Below are 18,993 nucleotides of genomic sequence, written 5' to 3'. Positions count from 1 at the left end.
AAAGATATATCTGCAGATGATGGTTGTTCATACACACAGAACAACCATCACTGCCCTCTAAAGATATAGCTGGCCGGGGGTTGAGTTGTGCCGGCCTCTGCAGCTGTCCACATGTATATAAGGCATGATGCACTAATATAGCTGCAGATATATTGGGCCACAGCTGTGCAGCAGAGCCGACATTTAGGTCTGTGAACTACGTAGTTCACTGACGTATCGCTGGTACACACTGACCGACGGGCACACAATATATCGACCTTTCAATTGATCGACCAATATATCTGCCAGTGTGTACCCAGCATTACACAGCTATGTGTTTTTAAAACTGTAACATAAACTAAATTTTTAACTGTGAAGTGATAAAATATTGCTACTAGTAGGGCTGTTTACACTCGGCAGCCATAACCCTAAACCCACGATCCTAATATTGTGTGAATCCCCCCTGTGCCGCCAAGACAGCTCTGACACATCAAGGCATGGACTCCACAGGATCTCTGAAGGTGTCCGGTGGTATCTGGCACCAAGATGTTAGCAGCCGAGCCTTTAAGCCCTGTAAGGTGGTGAGGTGGGGCCTCCGTGGCTCGGACTTGTTTTTTTATCACACAGATGCTTGGTCAGTTGGAGATCTGTGGAATTCGGGGGCCCAGTCATCCCGCCGGCGCTGTCTAATCTGCCGCCGCCCACCCGTTCTTGCCCACCACCATATTTGCAAGGTGCGTCTGTGCCATTAGTTCCCTGCTACTGGAAGTACCATCCCAGAATGCCGGTGCTGCGTGTGATGTCATCACGTATGGTATTCAGGGAGTGGTCACGTGAGAGGACGGAGGAGGGGCAGCAGCAAGGAGAAAGGACCGCCTCCATTTACAATGTAAGAATTATACAAACGGTACCCCCCTCCCCTGCCATGACCATGTCCCCGATCAGACTGCACCCCTGAGCTCGGTGCCAAAAGAAACTTTCGCCCTGCGCTCCGCAAAGGCTAGATCCGGCCCTTCCCTAGAGGCTTTTACATTTGGCCATCTGCATCAACTCTGATATTTAGTATTGGAATAGCTTTCAGAGAATAGTTGTTAGGTCACCTTCTGTCCACAAGATGGAGCCCTCTGTTTCTGGCTTTCTGTGCCGAGTTAACCACTAGTATCCTTATTGCTTATTGTTACACATTTAATTATTATATTATAGATGTATTCTTTATAATGACTTCATTTTGGTATCCTACTCACAATGTGTCTGTGTATAGAAGTTTATAAGTAGTGTATGTTAATGTAATTTATCCATAACGATTTAGGGAATCCTGAGAAACTGTTGAGGATAGTCTGGGGAGTACATTCGCTATGCTTGTTATAATATGCCGTTTTCAATAATGAATTTGAAGTTGCATTACAAAATAAATAAAAACACCAGATAGGGCTGTAAACATAATAAGTTCCCACTGTTGCCAGTAAACTCCAGTCCATGCATCCAACACAACACTGTGTGAGAAAGAGTCCTACAGATTACAGTCAGAGATTACATTCAGCTCCTGCTAGGGGAGGTGGGTACTGGGTGATGCACATTAAATATGGGTAATGGGTGGACATTCAATATGCATGTTACTGTAAGTTTGCCTTACTGGTCACAGTGTGTTGGTTATGAGGAGCGCTTTGGCCTCCTCTGATCATATGAGCATGGAGGCATGTTTTGCCTGTAATACATACTAAAGCTGTGTACATACTAGACAATTTTTTTAAGCAATTTGCCCGATTCCGATGGATCGGACCGACACATCCTCAAAATCATCTAGTGTGTATCCACTCTGTTGTGCAGTGCGAGCTCCCGTGGGGTCATCAGCCGCCTCATCAGGTCGGCACTACATGCAGCTCAATCTGACGATGCGGCTGACGACCCCATGCAGTGGAATGCAGGGTCCAACATAATGGGCAGTCGAGCACCGTATCGACTACTATGTACCGGGCGCCCGATATGTCGGCCTGTTGGCAGGGGGAGTCGCTGGTCGCATCGCTGGTTAAACACGTCTTTTAGTGTGTACCCAGCTTAATGCTTTTTCTTCGTTGACTTTTTGGTGCCCTTTTGAAGCACAGAAAATTATGTAAAAGCTCGCTCTAGTCTAGTGTATGCTGCAGTAATTACCTGATTGTTCCTTGCTTTGTTAAATCCCAGTGGGGGAAAAAGCTACAATCCACAAGAACCATGTTGCAATAGGACATTAGTTTCATGTATGAGGTCAGTATTTTAAAAAAAGTCCCAAGTTTTTTATTTATTTTTTTAAATCTCACTCTTTCACAGTCGCTGGAAAATCGACATTTAGAAACCTTTTTTGAACTTCAGCAGCTATTCCTAAAAAGCCTCCTCTATTGCCCATTTAGAACCTAGCATAGAGGCACTATATATAAAAGGCAGCCAGTCATTCCCTCCTATGATTGGTTCCCCCACTTGCTGATGTCATGTTTTCCATACACAGACTGCAGCTGTTCTCACTCCTTCATCTGCAATGTTTAGCAGGAGCATGTAGTCTCCTGTACTTAGTGCATCCACAAAACTCCAGTTTATTATCTGTGGCCTCTCTTTGTACTTTCTGTAAAGTAATCATTGCATAATATGCATGTATGAGTTCCTTAGACCACAGTCGGATGAAATGCATGTAACTAGGATATGACTTGGACCAACATGTAATATTTCACCTGGTGTGATCCTGGTTTTGGCTTTATATCTGAATCTGGGATTCCCTTAGGTCTATCCAAATTCCAGAACCGTGTCATGTAACTTGTATCCACAATTAATCTGAGACATCCCAGTGCATCGCTAATCTCTCTGCTAGATACCCTGCTGTCATTTTAGATCAGGACCTATGCGGAAACATGGATATTTTTCCATTACTTAAAGTCACCTAAACACTGTAGGTTGATAGGATACTGAGTTTTGGCTTCACTTTTTTTTTTCACCCATGCCAACCAATGAGGAGCACCCAAACTTAACCGAGAGCAATGACTACAGTTCCAATGCATAACTTTATTCCCTACTATTCATTACCCAGTGGCAGTTACAAATTGCTCAGGTGAGTATCTTTGAAAGCAGAACAATGTTATTAACTATCTCACCAAGTGGCTGTAACATTTTTTTCAGATGTAACTGTTGTTTACTACACAAACCCATAAAAGAGATCTCAGTAGTCACCCTTCTCATGCATATTTACTTGGTATGCTCCTTTACCTGTGTGTCAGTGACCAAGCCTTACGTTATCCTACTGTTGGCTGGCACACATCAACTCAAGGCCAAGTCTTCATGCAGTTGTTCACACAAGTCTTGGCAGCTCCTGACTAGACTAAAGGGAGCCATAAGATCAAGTCAGTACTGAATGAAGATGAACATTATTTATTTTTCTCTTTTTCTGTCTACTTTGGTTTCCCAGCTGGCATGGTCTGGGGCCTAGGAGGGTTATAGATAACCGTCTTTATCTTCTTTTGAACAACCTTAGCCGGTGGGCTGGCACCTGACTTTTCTCCACTTTGCCAGGGACTCTCTGCTGTGTTTGGCTCCAGATGATCTTGGAAGGCTTGTTGAACACACAGGGGTCCCACTTAACCAGACAAAAGTATATAATGACCAAGATAAGTGGGATACCGAACACTCTCTATTTTTAATCCTTGATATATTCAGCACCATTTTAGGTTAACCGTTGTGAACTTAGCTCCCTTTGGAACACATTTACAGTAATGTAAAGATCCACATAACATTTAAGAAATCCGTAGTATTATAACATGTCACGTGTATCAATGAGAGTGGATGCCGGATGAGCTTAACCTTTACCCTAACAGCCCAGCACATCTTATAGTAGTGTTTGGAACCAATAGTCAGCCTATCATCTTGCTAGGAACTAGTAACATCTCTTCACTAAGTAGGAAATTACTATATTCACTACATTATTCTCAAGTTATCTTTAGGCTTAAAAAAATTGTGTGTTGGTGATGGATCCACTTTGATAAAGCAAAAATATTTACAATGACCAAATTTAGATTACTTTTTTAAATGGGGTTTTTGGGAAAACAATATCCTCTCATCACTAGTCTTTTAATTGGTTTGTTTAATGATGTTAAATTGGTTCTTATAAAAGTTATTTTACAGTTATTTTGTTTAAATAGTATGCAAGCAGCTGACAGCCAAGCTCATGCTATAAGTATTGGTGTTACTAGTCCACAGCTGGTGCTGACTGTCCTGAGGCAGTAAATCATCTACTGTAATGGGTCATTAGAACATGAAAATAGATAGCTAATAATTTTCATGCTACATGTGAGCTTTCATGAATACCTCTATGTAATATTTTGAAATCCAGATTTCACCAAGCTGCAAAGCTTTTTTGTATTTTTTTTTTTTTTTTTTAACTGATCCACTTATAAAATGTACAGTACATGATCGCTTTTATTTCATTCCAAGGTGTAAACTGCATTTAGGTGACATTGTGGCACAGGTTTTAGCATTGCTGATTCACAGTCCTGGGGCCATGGGTTCGATTTCAACTGGGGCACAATCTGTGTGAAGTTTGTATGGTCTCACCGTGGTAGCATGGGTTTCCTTCCGCAGTCCAAAAATATACTGGTAACTTAATCGGTTGTGGTTGGAATTCCCTCACGTGTATCTGGATGGGGGTGCATTTAAGGCTCATACACACTACTAGGGGTGGACAATAAGCGACTCCCCAGATGTTGTAAAACTACACATCCCAGCATTCCCTATCCCACAGTTTTGCTATTTGGACATGCTAAATATGTTGCAATGCATGCTGGGATTTGTAGTTCAACAACAGCTGGAGGACCGCTTATTGCCCACCCCTACCTAGACGATGTGCGTTGTGAGCGATATTGATGACAGATTTCCCTTGAACTTGCCGGAGTGGAGGACAAACTATACTAAGTGCACACACTAAACGATATCGTCATCCTGCCTCATCCCTGAACAGGCACTTTCTGACGATATCGTCAGATTGGCCTGCATGTTTGCACGACAACAAACATCATTAATGACCCGCAGGAGCGCGCATCATTTGTCGTTTGGTGCATACACACTGGACGATATCGTTATCGTTCATATCGTTCATTTTTATAGTCTAGTGTGTATGCCCACATTAGACTGTGAGCTCCACTGCAGCAGTAGATTGATTAAATGACTGAATGATTAAACGTATGCATAGTGTCGCATAATATATTGGCATTGTATGAATAAAGGTTGTCAATAATAATAGACAAATCTAAAGTTGAAAGCACAAATCTAAAGTTGCTTAATTTACTATTTGGCCAGCACTGAGTCTACCAATGTCTGGCATTGTGCAGAACAGATGCAGAACTATTTAGCTGCATACACACACAACAATTTAGTAAATTAACTATTTTAGTAAACGGTTTTCGTAAATTTTTTAAAGGGAAAAATTAACGAAAATCGTTTACTAAAATCGTTCATTTACTAAATGTAACGAACGATTTTTTTTGAACTACAAACGATTTTTGCATATACCCTTACTGAAATCGTTGAGTTGGCCAGTCTGACTGAACTACAAACGTGAACGCGCATGAACGATAATCGTTCATCGTTTTAACTCAGAAAGTGAATGATTTTTTCAACGATTAACGATATCGTTATCGATAATCATTCAAAAAATCGTTGTGTGTGTATGCACCTTAAGAAAGTCACTCGATTTTGACAGTTAGTTGGTGGAAAACTCTGTAAAGCTACTGTATGTTCCATAATGTCCCATAAATTGGGTTCAGATCTGGTGGCTGAGTAGAAAATGACGGGATACATACTTTTAGTCGATCTTCATGCTGTTGATAGTCAATATGTTAACAGCTTTATATCGATGTGACAAAGTCAACACTGTTGTACTGTTATTTAAAGCATTGTAACAGTGTCTGCATAATATAACGTAAAGCATCAAGTTTAAAGTTATAATGCCAACAGCATGAAGATCAACAAACTACTTGCCAAAGATGACATATTGATATTTTCTTGATTGAATTAAAACAACTGTTATTTATTTTCTATCAAGCACAAATAAGAACACAAAACGAAACAAATATACAGCATACGAAAGTGCTATCTAATATAGTGGCCTAATAATGGGGGTGCTTTCTCTTTGCTTGTCGCTTGTACTCCTCTTCTGGGGCATCTCTTGTCACTGTTTAACAGTAGTGATCACCTACCCTGATATCTTTGTTCCATTACTGAAATGTCTTGGTGGAATCGCTCACTATGCTTGTCACTCAGTGCACCACAGTTATCTGGTGTGGGTAATCCCGTGAATCGCATTGAATAGGTGTCGAAAAAAAGTGCAGAATTCGGGTTTAGGGGTGCAGGCTTAAAAAAAAATAGCCTGCACCCATGGGAATGACATTTAAAAAAGAACGGTGTCAAAAAAAGTTTAAAAAAAAAAATAAGGACAACCCCAAAAAATAAATGTAAAAATTGGGGTGAAAAAAAAAAATGGAAAAAAATTGTTTAACAATAGGGAAACAGGTTCAGGGCTATTCTGCATGTATGCGGCAGGTGTTTTCTAGAATAGATTTATAGCGACAGGTGCACAATTGCAGAATTTTTAAAAACTTACTTTAGGGACATCAAAATATGCTAGTACCCATTTTCATGTACCCCAAATTTGATGGGACCACTTAAAAAAACGAAAAAAATAACCTAAGTGCTCTTCTGCATCACTTCTTCAATGTCGGGAAAAAACACCTGCTGCGGCTATTTAAATCCCCGACTTTCATTTAAAGGCTAAAACGGGGGTACCCATAGTGATCCCCCATGTTTTTACAACTTTAGGGGGGTCCTACAATTTTTTTAAGGAAAATTTCGTAACTTTACGCAAATCCCACTTCGCAGGCTCCCGTTTTCGTTAGTTTCATATTGAATACGGGGATAAGTGGGCGCGTGCCCGATACTTTAACGCAGGTAAAAGCTCCGATATGAAACGTAAACTTCGATAGCGAAGTCTACGTTTCATATTGAATACCCCTCTCTGTCTCCTAACACTGCTTAGTGTGATGTACTGACTGGTTTGTACAGTGCTGCACCAGGTTCAGGTGTGTTCGGATTGCTTCAGTGGCCGATTTCCCCATGTTCAGATAGGACACACCATGACAGAGAGGCAAGCCTGAATTCCCCTTTTGCAGACACAATGACCAGTCAGGAGGGAAGGTGCAACGCAATTTTATTATTTGTTAATATTTAACAACAAACGACAGGAGATATTTACCATATACAGATGGAATGAAATTAATTACACTATTCAGTGACGAGGTGTTTATTTATTACCTCCCCGTCATCTACAGGTGACCCCAGCTGGCAAGCATGTGAAACCAACAAGAACCACAATTCCTGCAGAACTTTACCAAAAAAACAAATGAGAGACATAAATATGAAACCTGCTGGTCTAGCTTGAATCAATGGTGCTCCGGCAGTCTATAGCTGTGAAATACAGTCTGTATTAATGCTCCCTTTTTTGCTGAGAAAAACGTGGGAAAAACACATGCAGGTTAGGCTTATATCAGTAGTGCACCAGCAGCCTATAGTTTAAAAATACAGTCTGTGTTATGCTGAGGAATAACGTGGGGAAAAAAAACATGCAGGCCAAGCTTGTACTTGTAGTTCTCTGGCTGTAACGGTTAACAGTTCATGCAGAGTAAATGGCCCAAGTCCAATAAAGCACACGCAAGTTAGGCTGGTACTTGTAGTTGTCCAGCTGTAATGGCTAACAGTTCACGCAGAGTAAATGGCCCAAGTCCAATAAAGCACACGCAAGTTAGGCTGGTACTTGTAGTTGTCCAGCTGTAATGGCTAACAGTCTATGCAGAGTAAATGGCCCGAGCTCAACAAAGCACATGCAAGTTAGGCTGGTACTTGTAGTTCTCCGGCTGTAACGGCTAACAGTTCATGCAGAGTAAATGGCCCAAGCCCAATAAAGCACACGCAAGTTAGGCTGGTACTTGTAGTTCTCCAGCTGTAACGGCTAACAGTTCATGCAGAGTAAATGGCCCAAGCCCAATAAAGCACACGCAAGTTAGGCTGGTACTTGTAGTTCTCCAGCTGTAATGGCTAACAGTTCACGCAGAGTAAATGGCCCAAGCACAATAATGCAACTTTTACTACCAGAATTGCCAGCTGGGGTTACACAGGGCTAAATAAACAAGTAATGTACATTACATCACGGGAATTGACAAAGCAACAGATTCACAGTAAGCATACATCTTTTGCTAATGAGATAAAAGCACAAGTAATATAAATTACAGCAGCATGAATGGACTTTGAAATGGATACCGGGCCAAGCAGTGTATAAGAGACAATTTATATTAACCCCAATATCAGTAAAGATTCAAACATTTCATGCAAGCAAAATATTAATCAGCATTGACAATAATAACACAGCGAGCAGTGAACAGCTTTACAGAGTGCTATAACAGATAAAGGGCCACGGAGGGCCACTATCAACCACTTTAGCTAACACATGAGTCAAACAGTAAACAGAGCCAAATACATATCACATGGCATTACATTTAGTTTAAAGCTAGACATAAAATACTTTGTACATCACCCACAGTGGCATCGGACATGAGCCGACACCCATAAGGCAGGTCCCCTCCTGGACATGAGCCAGAGGTTCACAGGAAAGTAAATGACCACCAATGCAACTCTTGGGGAAAAGAGGGGGTGACCTATCTTTTACTTCCCCCCTATTTCATCACTACACACACACTTTACCTAATTTAAAACACTATTACTCCTTTCTACACCCAGTTGTGTGGGAGACTAACTCCCGGTCCCAGCTTTTACACAAAAACTAGTCTCCCAGTCTAATCATGTTTAGCCACAAGGTAAAGGATAATGCAATAGACCCAGGGGACCCAGATAGGATAGGTGTACAGAGGGGCAGGGCCTAAATGGAGGGAAGATAGGAGCTGTGGAGGGACAGAGTATAGGGAGGTTCTGGTATGATCTCACCCCTGACAATGGCTGTTCAGCCTCCCACGATGTCCAGGGAAACTCTGAGATGCTAGGCACCGTACCAGAGCTCCCAGCTGCAGACCTCCGGCAGGTATTTTACAAGGAGCAACAGGTGCAAAATCCTTTTCCACAGGGGCTCTGTCCAGCAAACACACACAGCAGCAGGAGGAGTCCTGAAGCACTCTTCCTCTGTGGCTGTCTTTTCTTTTGCCCGTGCGGGTGCCAGCAGGGTTTTCGTCACTGGCGGGACCTTTTCCTCAGCTGGGGCTTCATCCGCGACGATGGAGCGATGAGACCTCCTTCCCAGACAGATCCTTTTCTCTCCCAGCATGCGCAGACTCCTGATAACAGGCACTTAGGAAGGCAGTCCTTTATTCAGAGGGGGCTTCTTCCAAAGCAGGGTGCTCTATGCAAATCCCCAGGCAAGCTTCCTCCAGGGACTCACATCCAGCATCAGAGCACCTCCCCTGGCAGATTGGATAGGTAGCCTTCCGGGCTAATATGAAGTCTGGTAATTGTAATCCAGGGCAACATTAAAGTTATAGCATCCTTATTTTTACAGCTCCAAGGGCAATCCACAGCAATTCATTACAGACAGCATACCAGGTGCAGTATTTGTAATCCAGAGTAAATGCGAGGGGTTACTGCTCCCCTATTTGTACAGATCCAGGGACACTCCACAGACACTCTTTACAGCCAGCACCAAGTGCAGTATTTGTAATCCAGGGCAAATAAAAGGGTTACAGCACCCCTCTTTTCACAGATCCAGGGGCACTCCCCAGACAAATCCTCACAAACAATCCTTTTTTCCAGAAATTCTTCCCAGACTCTTTCTACAGAAATTCCTCCCAGACTCAGCACTGACAGCCTAGAGGAAGGTATTATATAAGCTCTCCCTCACTCTCCTCCCTGTCGGTCCGGCATCTATGAGTGGACAGGGGGGACTCAGCAACAGGCCGCCTACAGGGATCTCTGCCTGGACACCCAGGCTACCAATCAATGGGGCAGGATTTTCCCTCCAAAATGGGTCGCTGACCAAGGGGCACTTTCTACCTCCCTGTCTGCACATGCTCAGTGGGGTTCAGGGAGAACAAGGTCAGTCAAAGTTCACTATACCTGCCTATTATGTGGAATGGGACTGCAGTATATCTATGTGTACATACATAAAAAAATATTGGGGGACCCCTATTTGGGAACAAACTTGGGGGTACCACATTAGTAAATAGACCCCTTAGGGAGAGGTGTGCAGTTCTAGTCTGTTGCTGCATGTGCATGTGTCTGTTTTTTGTCAAGAACATGTTAAAGAATGATTCTCATTTCTTTCCTCTTAATAGTCCATTGCCTGTCTCTTTACACACTGACCTCGCACATGTGCCTTTCCAGGTGTGATGAGTCATTTGTGCGCTGCAATCCAACCTGTCAGAGAAATTATGATTGTAATTAAGTGTTTGTGTTACATACACTCAGGGGCATCGGAACGATTTTATGTTTGGGGGGGGGGCAACAAAAAAATAATTCCTCCCCTCGCCCTCCCCCACCATCAACCCTCCCCCACCATCAACCCCAATTTACCAGTTGCAGCGGAGCTCCGTGGGCATGAAACTCCGCCATGTCCATGGAACCACACTTCCGCCCTCATGCGACATCACATTCGGCCTGGGTTGGGACTGGAGGAACAGCGGCCACGGACAGTCAGGGGCTGTGCTCCCCTGCACCACACGCAGGAGCAGAAGGTGTAATGTACGAGCTGCCCCCGTTCCAACGCCTATGTATGCATACACTTGCTGTCCGTTTGTCTGCAGTCACTCTCCTGTTTTCCTGTGTTAAATGAATGCACAGTTATCAAAATCCTGGAGCACACTTCCACCAACTGTTACCCCTTGTTGATGATGGTTAGCATGTTCAGTTGTCTTGTTTGCTATTGCTCCTACCAAGCGCACCCCATCACTCCTCTATGGCAGACAATGGGGGCAATTCTATTCAATGCAATGATGAATAGCCCTAGGAAGGAGTCCTGGAGCTATTCAATTGACCGTGCTGTTAAGCCCGACTAGAACCACTTAAGTCGAAGATAGCCGGTTACTGCACTTTAAGCTGGGTGTTTAGTCGTGGTAACCTACATGCTCTGGCCAAAATATTGGGTGCATTGCTGATAATGCCGCACTAAGCCGGAAAATAGCATCATAGCCAGCACTGGAGGGTGCAAGCAGAAATCCTCTAGTTGGACTTAACAGCGCAGTAAATTGAATAGCTCTGGGAACTCCTTCTCAGGGCTGTTCAACATGGCACTGAATTGAATTACCCCCATTGAGGCTTCCATTTTATCTATTTGTCACGAACCTCCTGGGTGCAGTTAAGCAACAAGTCACAGAATATAGCAATATGTTCAACAGGATGTTTATTGGGGGAGGATACAAAGACAGGGGAATGCAGATAATCGTGGATATGCAGGTACACTTGGAAATGCAGATAATAATCCAGAGATCAGAATGGGAACATGGCAGAATCAAAGTCCTGTATAACTGAACAAAGTACAGACGGAAGGTAACCTGATGAATGGCAGAAATTCCTAAGCTTGGCAGGAACAAAACACAGGAGGTCACAGGAACACAAGTGTACAAACATTGATGACCCAGAAAAGAGTGCTTGGATCAGGCAGACTAAATAACCAAGTGTCAGGTGTAATCCATGCTGATGAGTAGTCAATCATCTGACACCTGGCCGCAAAACAGAGTCAGAAGAGCAGCACCTCTGGAGAGATTCAGGTCTGCAGCTCACATATCAGGAAGCCTTGAGTACCCTGGTGGCGGGGAATCATACTGCCAGGAAACATGGCAAAACATTATTATTATGCTTTATTTATAGAAGACAAACATACTACGTAGAGATGTACATCAATGGTACAAATATATAACAGACAAAATGAAACCCAAATTAGTTTCACAGTACAAAGTTGGAGGAATAACAATTGTAGCTGGTAGTGGGGAAAGTGTGTTTGGCTACTGTAATTCCCTCCCCCATCCCCATCCCCCTTGGGTTTCTGCAACTCCAGCCACGCAGTGCCTCTCCAGCCAGCTCCCCTTTTGTCTCTCCAGCCAGCCCCAGCGTCCCAGCTCCCTGTAGCCCACAGACACTTACCGTCTCCTGTGTCTTCACTTTGCGCTGTGGCCGGGTCATGTGTCAGTAGTATGGCGCGCCTTGTTTCAATAAAAATAAAAACTTTATTGAAACAGGCAGCTGCTAGTAAGCTGCCCAGATAGACCCCACAGTAATGGATAGTATAGATCCCCACCACTGTGCAGCTCTCCAGGTATCGGTGGTAGAAGCCAGTCCCAGCAGTCCTCCCCTGATGGCAGCCCTATTAGCATCCTAGCAGTAACGCATCTTAATCAAACCCTAGCAACAACTTCAAACCCTAGCAACAACTCTTGGTGAAGTGACTCCAACAGCAATTTCAGTCATGGCACACTAAAGAACTGCACTGCCTCCCAAAACTCTCCTACAAAGTAGTACTACATTGACACAAGTCTGATACTTCTCATGAATTTCTCAAATATACTTACCACTCCTGTAAAAATGAGCTGGAGACTGGTAAATGAAAATACTTCAACTCTGTATTTGCCATTCAGGTTTGTGACCCCAATCACCTATTTTATGTTTAATTTAACCTGTTACATGTAAGAAACATCTCTAGAACATTCATGTGTCATACACCAGGCAGTGCAAAACTTTATTCTTTAACTCATGCACTCAGCAGGTAATTCAATACTCGGCAGTGTGTGATTGGGCACAACGCTGAGAACTACGGTAGAGCAAAACCAATCATTATCCCTATGGTGTGGGAGGCACAATGAACAATGTTGCAGTTGCAATGTTCCACCATTCCGAATGCCCCAACATCGCTCCGACATCACAATACCCATAATTGAATCTCCCCGATAATCTCCCACATTGACTTTTGTAACTGATTTTTTTCTGGTCTTCCTCTAACATAACTACTATAATCTATGTTGAATTCATTGGTTAGGCTAATTTTTGTCACAAAACATGTTGGTACTGCTGCTAGGGTCTCTCAGCACATAAATTGGTTGTATGTATATGACCAAATCCAATATAAAGTTTTTCTGCTAACATACAAAGCCAAAATCGCCCAAATTTTGAGCCTCTTATCCACACTCTCCTACTGCCATTGACAGTTCCAATACATTTATTAGCCTCATAACTGCTGTAACTTCACAACACGTAGGGGTGTTTTATCGGCGGAGGTGGCCGGGTGTAATCTCCGCGTGGTGCTCCCCCTCATCCCAGTGCCAGAGCCGTAACTAGACTTTTTGGTGCCCTGTGCCAGAGAGAGCATTGGCGCCCCCCCCCCATTTTTTAAATATGGACATAAGATAGTGCACCTGAAAAAGGGCCATGGCCTCATGGGGAAAGGCCAGGGAAGAGATAGGGGAGGCCAGGAGATGCTGGGGATAAAATAAGAGGAAGCTACAAGTGAGAATGATAATAAATAGGAAAATTGACATGCCCAAACAGCGCCCCCTGCTCTGCGGTGCCCTGTGCCATGGCACAGGTGGCACTACCCTAGTTACGGCCCTGCCCAGTGCATGCAAAATGATTCTGGCACTGTGCAAGAACCTACGGCGCATATCACCATGTAAATGATCGGAGTTAGGTACGGGATGCCAGCGCTCAGGATCCCTTGGTCAGAATCCCGATGCCGGCCTCCTGATAGGGTTAGCATACCGACACCTGTCAGTAAGTATTTTAACCCTAAACATAGCCCTCACTCCCCACAGCCTAACCCAAACCCTTTCCCTGCAGCCTAACCCTGGGGAGTTTGACTGGGGCCTATATCTGTCAAACCGTAACGCAGGTGTCCTAAGGCGAGCTCAGGGAGGACAGAAACCTCCCGTGGAGCAGAAGGGCAAAAGTCCCAATACTTACTGTCGGGATGCTGGTGCCAGGATTCCAAGCATCAGCATCCCGACAGCTTGGATATAAACCACATCCCAATGATGGCGCCAGCACCATTTTCCCAGTGGTTTTTCTGTGCCCAGAATCTCCCTCCAGACCAACAGTACATTTAAAAAATAAAGCAACATTGTGTCACTTTTATGTTGCATTATGGTTATTTACATCATGTTTTTAAATTATATTCTTATGTTTAATATGGTAATACTCATAACAGTACCCATAATTCCCAATACCTATAAAATGACAATTTTCTCTTTTTTTCATTTTTGCAGCTAGCACATTGCACTCCTGGGTGTACCTTTGTATTTTTTATATACTTATTTTTCCAGTGTCATTTCAGTGCATATTGCAAGCATTTAGGTTGGAATAGCAATAAGTAACATCTCATTGGGCTCAATGTGTCGTGGAAATATTCAGACTGGGGGCTGTAAACAAAGTAAAGATACAACTAAAGGTCAGGTAATCTGATCCGCTGCTGTAGCAATGATTATAATGGGAGGTCATGATCTAAACAAGACAAGGAAACACTGCATGGGTAGTGAGCAATTTCTAAATTAACTAGGTCCTACATATCAACATGTTATCCCTTCTGATCTGCTTTCTATTAATGACTCTGCAGTCATGGTCATCCACTCATGATGGGACCAGGCAGCCGTCATTGTTGTGAAGGGAGATCAGTTTGTGTCCTGGGCGAAGGCCAGTGGGTTGGAAGTGCCACTGAAGCTGTTGTCTGCACACAAATTCTGAACTAAATTAGATAAAGTAACCATTTTAATTACGGTACATATAACATAACAGAGGAATCATAGCAAATGTCCAGAAAAAGCAGAGCTTACCTTTCTAATCATTACATTTTGTCAGTAAATCCAGATAAAGTGCCAGACCCTTTGTGAGCATTTGGTAGACACCCAGGGGCAGATGTACTAAGCTCTGAAAAGTGATAAATTGGAAAGTAATAAACTACCAACCAATCAGCTCTTAACTGTCATTTTTCAAACACAGCCCTTAAGATTACAGTTAGGAGCTGAGTGGCTGGTACTTTATCACTTTCCAATTTATCACTTTCCAGAGCTTAGTACATCCCTCCCAGTGTTTTTGCTCACAACATGTCTAGTTTTCTAATGGTCCATACATTGACAAATATTATCTATTGTTAGTTAGTTAGTTAGTTAGTTAGTTAGTTAGTTAGTTAGTTTGAACACCTTACATTTTATTATAGTTGTTGTGCCCCATGTCCTGGTGATTATAAGTCTATGCTGCCTGTAAACCATTATTGACCCCTTGAGTGTTCTTTTTGTCTTGTGAAGAGTTGTGCCAAGAGATGATCTTTAAAGGGGCTGTCCTCTACTTTTTAATTGGACCATTTCCATTGCCACAAGTACAAATTCAGTGGTTGGTTTGGCAGTGTTGTCTGACCATGCCTCATTCACCGCAATCATCCTAGTGCATTCGGTTTGAATTATCTCTTTATTTCTGAGCTACAAAACTTGAATTTCTGCTCTGTGACAGGAGGTCATCATTGCAGGAGAAACACTTGTGATTCTAGTTGGTGGGAATGGAAATCACTCTTAAAACCTTTAAGCCTTTCCTTTTTTCCTCCACCTTCAAACATGGCATTGTGTTCAATATTACTCAAAATCCCTGTCTCAAGCCCAACTCTCTGTCAAACTACTGTCCAATCTCTCTCCAAACCACTTGAGAGGCTGTCTACACGCTTTTCCACCTTCTCCTCTGCAAACTCTCTTCTTGATACTCCAAGCCAGCTTTCTCCATCTTCACTCTACAGAAACTGCCCAGAATCAAGTCACCAATAACCACTTCTGCTAAATCCAAGGGTCATTTCTCTGTCCTAATACTTCTTTACCTCTCTGCAGCCATTTACACCATTGACCATTCACTTGTTCTCTGATCCTTTCACACGCTTGGCCTTACCGTTACAGTCCTCTCTATTGGTTTTCCTCATATCACTGTAACCAATCCTTCTCTATCACCACTTTCACCTTCTCTCTTTCGACTAACAGTAACGTCTTTATTGATGATACTGAACTGTACCGTCTTTCTGCTATCTCCTCTTGGAAGTCTCAACATTTTCTCAAGCTTAATATGGCAATGACTGAACTTATTGTCTTTCAACCTTCTCCAGCCCAACAGACCTCTCCATCACTCTCAATAATACCATCATCTCTTCAGTTCCTTAAGTCCGCTGCCTGGGCATCACCCTTGACTCCTAACGCATTATTATAATATATAGATATTTGTGCCACTACTATATGTCATTACCCGATATATGAGCTGTTGATACCATTATTATTTTTATCTTGATATGCAAAATTTGGAGTACCTAATCCTTAATAACTGTTTAACTCTGGCTTTGAAAACTATGGGTCTGATTCAGCTTTGGGAATAGAGTACAATATTGCAAGTAACTGAACCTGGACAAACCATAAACATTTTTTGCATGTAGGATGGATAAATATTGGCTGCTCTGCATGTAGCCCACAAATACTACACAGCTTTATTTTTACACTGCAATTTAGATCTGACTTTGGACACGCCCCTCCCAAATCTAAATCTCTCTGCACATGTTACATCTGTCCCACCTGCAGTGCAGCATGGTTTTACCAAGGTGCACAGTTACTTGCTCTATCTTAAGGCCCCCATACATCAGAGATTGATTGTAGCAATCGTGCAATTTCCAATCGATTGTGTATAAAAATCTTTCCCTTTTTCAATCGATTGCAGATTGCAAAATTGCCACAATCGATTGAAAAAGGGAAAGATTTTTATACACAATCGATTGCAAATTGCACGATTGCTGCAATCAATCTCTAATGTATGGGGGCCTTAACTCTATTCCCAAAGCTGAATCAGGCCCTATATACAGTTGAAGCATATATAAAAAATTACAGGCTAAAATATTACCATTAGTATATGACATACATGCCTACCCTCCCGGTTTTTGCAGGAGGCTCCCGATTTTTCGGGTAACCCCCCGCACCCTCAGAAGGGTAGGCACTTCTCCCGCATTCTGCCCACTTCCTAGTGAAGTGGGTGAATGGGGAGAATGTCCGCGGTGATCGCGGGTCCCCGTGTAGAGGGCGGGGCTTAATGACTCAATTCTTCATGAATCGCGTAATTTAGCCCCACCCCTGTGTAAATGTGCACCAATAGCTGCTATTTACCGTGAAGTGGCCGGGGCTTAATGACGTGAACCGTCAGGCCCTGCCCCCATCACAACTCACTTGCTTCTCCTCCCCAGACATCTCCCGGGGAGGAGAAATTAAAGGTAGGCAAGTATGGTGTAAGATATATCGAGTCCTCTAATAACTACATAACTGCAGGTCATCATTGTATTTGTTTATGTGTGATTTCTATTTGAATGTTTGCCTTTTTACCATATATATTAAATAGTGTTAATTGTAAGGAAGAACCTCTTTGTTCTAAGTGACAAAATGCAGATACCGTTGACTGTACACTTATACCAGCACAGTGAACCCAAACCCTTCTGCCTTTGAACATTCTTTTCAATACACCTCACAAGCGTCTCCCTTCACTTACAGAAGGCTGAAAGTGGAATAAAGGAGAGTGCCGGGAAAACCTAGTCGTTCTTGGATATAAGGCTATTTCTGATTTTTTTTTCAACAATTTTATTTTTTCTAAAACTTTACACCGACAGTTTCCGGCACGCTCTGTGCACTTTATGTCTTACGTACTGTGCACAGGCATGCTAAGGTGATGATGTAAGTTTTGTTACATCAGAGAGATATTGTATATATGAGATAAATCACATGTTCTCAAACTCCGTCCTCAGGACCCCAAACAGTGCATGTTTTCCAGGTCTCCTCACAGACTCAAAAGTGAAATAATTAGCTCCACCTGTGGATCTTTTGAAATGTGCCATTAAGTAATGAATACACCTGTGCACCTGCTGTGTGACCTGGAAAACGTGACCTGTGTGGGGTCCTGAGGACCAAGTTTGAGAACCACTGAGATAAATAGATGTATTGATACTGTAGATATTTTGTGAACCTCTTAATCAGTCTGCAAGTCCTTTATCGGCCGTTGAGAGCTCCACGAGGCCTGGGTACTGGGGGTGTAGTCAGGGAGGGAAAAATACTATGCAAAGTGGAATATTTTTCCACTCAACAGCTGGCCTGGTGCCCTCCAACAGGCCAGGGCCTGGGTAATCAGTAGTTGCTCCTCCTCCTCCCTCTCGTTGCCCCATCCACTGTCTGTACTGAAGAGCTCTGTTATACAATACATTTTTGTTGTGTTTGAGATACTATGTATGTGTGATATGTATGAGTCTCCTCAGTGTATTATACAACATATTAAATAAATATAAAGCTGTTAAATGGTGCTAATCCTTCATGAAACCTCTTGGCTCTCACCCTCTCGCATGCAATGATATATACTGGCATATGTCATAAACCATAATACCTCGTAGTAAACACAGAACATAATTTATAACACACTTGCTTAGACTGACTGCCAAATGGCTAACTAGAGCACAAATTGATGTTATAAGGCCACTTATCAGATAATTATCTGCCCCCTATATTTATTTATTGTATGTATTGTAGGACAGAAGGAAAATGCTGCTACACTAGCTGCTATGCGTATGAGAGCCATTTGGACGGAGACCTGAGCTCAAGTGCAATCCTGTTAATTCTTCACTGACAGATTTGTAATGGCTAATGAATTAAATATTTGGTTTCTAATTACCCTTCCATTTATTTTGTGTTTATTCAGTTGGTATCCATTAATTGGTTTTATAAAATCCCTAAAGAGTTAACAGTACTGTAAGTACTGCATACATAGTGTATCATTAAAAGAAGAAAGGGAAGGGGCCCTCTGAGGGGGGATTCTGTAGGAGCGGAACTAGGGGAAAGGGCTTATAAATTATCCTTAAAATGATGATAAATTATTCCCATATTGTATTGAAATACAAACATTTTTATCTGACATTTACAACCACTACAGATGTGTCCTCATTCACGTAGCATTTTTGGCCCATATGGCGCGGGA

The sequence above is a fragment of the Taudactylus pleione genome, unplaced genomic scaffold (genome assembly GCF_031769625.1).
Source record: "Taudactylus pleione unplaced genomic scaffold, aTauple2 ptg001137l, whole genome shotgun sequence".
Taxonomy (NCBI): domain Eukaryota; kingdom Metazoa; phylum Chordata; class Amphibia; order Anura; family Myobatrachidae; genus Taudactylus; species Taudactylus pleione.
The sequence above is the reverse complement of the archived record's forward strand: the minus strand, read 5'-3'. Positions refer to the sequence as shown.